Consider the following 6,000-nt stretch of genomic DNA (forward strand, 5'->3'; position numbering starts at 1 on the left):
AAATCTACTAAAGTTGAAGAAATTGATGAAACTAATGTTGTTAGTGTGGGTACCAATTCTTTCGGATCTACCTTTGTTATACCGTGAGTTGTGCGATCATCAAAAAGCTGATCCTGAGTTGAAAGAAATCATCGACAAAATTAGTGTCGGAATGGTAGTAAAACTTATTATCTGGTGAAGGACCTTCTATGTTGTAAAGGTCGATGTGATGCTAATTTCAAAATTGTTGTTCCCAAGGTCCTGGTGCCAATCTTCTTCAATTGTTGTCCCATTGGTGGTCGTTTAGGCACCTTTAAAACTAGGCAGAAAATTTAGCAATTCTTTATTTGGAAAAGGATGGATAGTGATATCCGAATCATGGTTAAGTCCTGTAAAACTTGTGCTATCAGTAAACCTAACCTGAACAACCGTGTTGGTTTATTATCATCTTCACAAGCCTCTCGCCCGATGGAAGGGTTATTCATCGATTTTGTAAGTCCGCTCCCTCGCTCTGCCTTGGGAAACACTCATATCTTTGTGTGTATTGGTGCGTTCTCTCGGTTTTCCTGGATTATTCTCACTAGATCTATGACTTCTCATACGTAAATATGTTGCCTTAATTCTATCTTTGCATGCTTTGGTCCTCCCAAGTTTCTGGTTTCTGACAATGCCAGTGCATTCACTAGCTACTTGTTTAAGAAGTACCTATTCGAGCTGAGCATTTCCCATATTACTACTAATACATACTATCCTAACCCACCTTACGCCGAGAGAATGAACAGGAACCTGAAATCTGCCCTGATTGCATATCATCACAATAACCAATCCAAGTGGGATGCTTGCCTACACTGGTTAGCCCATGCCTTCAATTCTGCCCCACACGAATCTCATGGTAAAACCCCCATGCCCCTTATGTTCTGTTACACCCCGTATGCTCTTATGTCCAACGTACTTGGTATTGATGATCTTCTTCCCGATCTGTCTAAACCCAACGTTGTTCAGAAAATTTGGGTTGAAGCCAAGAAGAAATTGTCGGTATCCCATGATAAGTTTAACAAGGGTAGAAAGTCAACTAGGTTGAAAGTTGGTGATCAAGTTTTTGTCAGGTCATCTCATTAGTAAAGCCATTAACAAATTTTCTTCTAAGCTTGCTCCTAGGTATCAAGGTCCCTGCACTATTTTACAGTTTTTGTATCCAGTATCGGTACTGGTGAGTGCCCCCTTCGCCAAGAGGATTAGACGAGTTCATCTATCCATTAAAATCAGGTTAATGTATGTTCCATTTTCTTTCTTAAGGGCTTCTTGGTAATACATACGCTATGCGGTTTGGATCTGCGGATGAGAGATATATTTCAGTAAGCAAATTTATTTAATTATCTTTAGACTATTATGTAACTATTCTGGTTGGGTGTGAATTTAATCTAGTAATTTTTTCCATGTATAGTATTTTTGTTTGGGGTATTGTTTCCTGACCTTATGACCTTTTCTCTCCAGAAATTGTTGTTTAGTAGTGTGCGAATTAATTAACACGTGTTAAGATTTTCTGCACCAAATCTTCTGCATTCATGTCTCCGATGAACCTTAATATGACTGTGTAGTAACTTACAACCGTGTACTTATTGTTACCATGGAATTTTTAAAATGTGATTGTAGTTCGCGGTGAGTGTGTATCCTTTCACTTGCGCTATTGGCACCTATTTATTTAATCATTAATATCTCATTGCTTCTTTGGTTTGAGTGCATGCCAGCTCTGTCCATCATAAATTTATTATACTCTGATCATTGAAGATTACTAAATGTTGGTCATAAATGTAATTATGGGTTGTTATGCTGTAGTAGCCTTGGTCTTGTAGTAATTGTGGAAAATTGTAGGCAATTTTAGCTCTGTGCATTGTTGTTCACTGGTGTGAAAACTGTTAAGGTGTCCTAACCTGTATTTATCTTTAACTGTTCTAGTAGTCTATAGCCCATTTCACGTTATCCGACTCTATTTTGGTGATATTACTGCTGTCTGTTCCGGTTGTGGTATTGTTAGGTGTGCGTTAAACGAACCGAGTAATCTGTTAGGTTTGTTTCTTAATTTGGGTGGGTTGACTAGGAACTGGATAGTACCCGGTGTTTGATCCTGTTTGTTCAGTTTTGGTTTTGCCTGTGGATATTGGCTATTGCGGAACTCTGTCGATCAGAATTGGTGGTGGTTGGCTGTTTGCCATTACGGCATGGACTTAACTGTGTTCACTTCTTTCTTAATTTCCCATTGGTCTGATGCCTCCTTTTAATAATTTATGTAATCAATTGTGAATTACCCGTTAGCTGAGTGATCTATTACTAGTACTATTACTAGTTGATTTTCTGGTGAATACAATTTTGCCTTATGTAACTTTTGGAAATTTGCATCTAGGTTTTCCTTTCTGGTAATGATGGTAAACTAGGTTTTCTACTTGTATTTTTGTGTAGCGTGTGGTATTAATTCTGCACTTTTCTACAGACCTTACTTGCCTAGTTTCTGTCTCTAAATTGGTGTATTATTCTTGTAGTGTGTTATTCTATTGAGTTGTAGCCTCCATGTCTTCCTACCTCGTCTATTGTTATTTTGCTCAAATTACACAAATGGATCCTCAACCTGAGGAGCTCGATCTCCTTTCGAAACTAGTAGGTATTGGTTTTGGTCCTGAGTTGTAACGGCACCGTGATTTTGTTTTAGGTTTACATTGTGAGGTGGCATGGTGGCTTCACGGCATGTCGTTGAGGACAGTTTGTGTTCCTTTCCGCCTTTTAGGCTAACACATGTCCGTTGAGGTTCATTGAGGGTGTATTACTATTGTGTTGTGTAATTAAAAAGCTATGACACTTCGGTATGGGCGGTATTGCTTTTAATTTACCACTGTGTCGAAGTAGATTGGGAAATAAACCGTGGCATGGGTCTACAACTCTTTTTAGAAGAACCTTGTTTTCTTGCAGGTAATTTCTAGTTCCTGTATGACCTGGTCTATTCTTTCTTTCGTTTTATTCTCTGCATACCCTAGTAATCCGACGTCATCCAGTATTTATCCTGTACTATAAAGTTCATTTTGGGTAAACCTGGCAGTCTATTGGTCTTTTCTCTCCGGAGTGTTAGTATTCATTGCTATTGATTTTTGTCATCTTGCCAGTTGAGTATGGGAATTACTAGTGCTTCATTGGCCTCCCACTATTCGATGATAGGGTCTTTTAGAGGTGATTTCTCTTTCTTCACAGCTGTATTGAGCATTTTCCGTCATCCTAGTTTGTGACCTACCCTTTATATTTGGCAAGGTATCGGTGGCGGTGTGAGTCTGCGGATAGTCCGGATTAGTCCGAGATCCCTTGGGGATATCCGGTAGCGAGTCTTATTAGGGTTCTGCTCCCTCATTTCCAAATTGGTCGCTTAATTGAGTTTTTTCAACCTTTGGTTTAATTGAGTAATCCATTGTTGATGTATATGTTTGAAAATTCGATGAAGTTGTGAGGAATATGATTTAAGATTGGATAACTCTTCTGAATTTCTTTCTGCCATTTTCTGTCCTGCCCCACCATGGTGTTTATGACTGTGTTATTATGAGTTCTTCTATCCTAATATTATTATTGGCTCGGTGTTGCTGATAGCTTGTTGCTGATGAACAGTTGCTGATGAACCCACCATCTGAAAGATCTTGAAGTCTCCAACTGCAGCTAACTATATTCATCGTGCCTTGAGTAATTATTTACCGTAACCCATGGATTTTGATCTTCTTCTTATATCCAGTTTCTCGGTGTTTCTCTTGTTTGTGAGTATAACTATATCTGATATTATCTCTTATTTAGATGGGTTATGCATGAAGTGTATACGTAGCGTTAAAACTGATTGATTGAAAAATTTAATTTTTGGATTTTGGTCTGTATTTAATGGGTTTGAAATGTATTTATTTGCTTACAAATTAGTGGCTCTACTCCGCTGATTTAAAAAAATTGTAATTTTTTAAACCTGGATTTCTGTGTAATGTGTTATTGCTTCACAACATGTTCTCTCTTTGTCAACGTCTGGTTATTTTGAAATTGTTATGTGTGGCTTGGTGTTCTCTTAGTATTTTAATTCTGGACACTATTTGCAGGGGCGAATGCTGGTCATGGAAGTCAGGCATGCTCGTCCATTCGTGAAAGTTGGTGGGATGGGACATGCATAGTTCTGAATAAATAAAATTTATAAACCCAATAACCGCTTAATCACGTGAACATTTAATCATCGGTTACATGAACATGCATTCAAACTGGTTACGTCACACCTTCAAGAATGGCCAAAATAATAACAATCAGACACATTTTAAAATTATTAACAAATCAAGAAAGCCAGTGATTATATAAGTTAAACATTTAAACGTCAAACTATGTACACAAAAAATTGCAACTATTTATTAGATCTTCCTACTTGAAAACAAACTCTACTCTGCGGCTTCTCTTTACAAAACCATCAATAACTTCATCATAGAAATAGAACTGTAATATAATTTTTGCAAGCAGTCCTTTTTGATTCGACAACATAGCTAATGATGATAGCCTTTCCTGACCTTGAGTCGATCTGCAATATGTATTAATGCGTCTCAGTGTTGAAAAAGAACGTTCTGCAGAGGATATAGTAGCAGGAATTGTTGCTACAAGTTTGATGAGCTTGAAAATTTCTGGCATAGCCATGTACAATTTATTAGTATGCATAAACTGCATTAAGTCTGAAACACTTTTCTCTTTAAAATTAGAAGATGAATACATCACACTTAATTCGGTTTTTAAGCGAACAATGTCGAAAAATGACCCATAGGTCTTTTCTAGGGCAGTAACATCACTGTCTGGAAAACTATTTCTGTGCTTCTCAAACAAATCACAATCCAACAGCGAGAAGAACACAAAATTCTTTATGCAATTAAAACGCTCTCCTATTTGGACAAGTACATTGTCAATAATTTCATTGAATAGACGTTTGTATTTTGATATTTCTGGTTAATCACTAATTCTTCCATTCTTAGAGCACGGCTGTCCTCCATAAACATCAATTTCAGTATCAACTTGTCCATACAAACTGTCAAAATCATCTCTCATACACTGGATATTTAAAAAGAGCTCCTCAATCTTCTTGCCACAGTACTGAATATCCAGACTTTTTGTTTGTAAAATATTGAACACAGTATCGGAGAATGAATAAATCTTGGAGAACACTGTCAGGAGAAATCTAGTTTTGAACTTAAGTAAGAAGAACAAAAATCCTTGTACTTTCAATATAGTGTCTTCATCCCAGTCGTCTGAAGTATCCTGTACATGTTGAAAGAATTTCTTCACAGTATTAATAAGATGTGAAGCAAAATTCCATCTCGTTGGTGCTACTGTTGGTAACTTCCTCTGAACAAAATCTCGAAGAGCAGCTGTTCTCTTTGTAGACTTTGAAAAAAAAGCAGCAAGTTCTGACGTTGTTTGGAAGAAAATTGTACATTCTTTGATTTTTGAAGCAGACTGCTGTAGTGTTAAATTCAATAGGTGGCTATAACAATGCACAAATGTCGCATATGGATACTGATCTTGAAGTAGTTTATTAAGTCCATTCACATAACCGGCTAAGACAGCAGCACCGTCATATGTTTGAGCCACAATCTTTTCCTCACTACTGAACTCTTTTAAAATAGCACGAACATGATTTAAGAGGGTTCCAGCAGTGAACTCTGAATGCTTCAGTTCGTAGATGGAATACTTGGATTCTTGGGCCGATAATGTCCTAGAGGCATCGGCAATGGGTCTCCTCCCTAGTTCAGCCTCTTGAAGAAGGACTGCAGCTACCGGCGACGACGACGCGTCAGTTTGGACGATGAATTTCTTAGAGAAATCAGGTATGGCAAGAACAGGGGCATTACACGGAGCTAATTTGAGATCTTCAAAAGCGGCTTATTGTGAAGGTCCCCACTCAAATTTGATGCCTTTCCTACGAAGTAGGTTCAAGGGCGCCGCTCTATTGGCGGAATTTGGAATAAATTTCCTGAAGAA

The sequence above is a fragment of the Anabrus simplex genome, chromosome 8 (assembly GCF_040414725.1).
Source record: "Anabrus simplex isolate iqAnaSimp1 chromosome 8, ASM4041472v1, whole genome shotgun sequence".
Taxonomy (NCBI): Eukaryota; Metazoa; Arthropoda; class Insecta; order Orthoptera; family Tettigoniidae; genus Anabrus; species Anabrus simplex.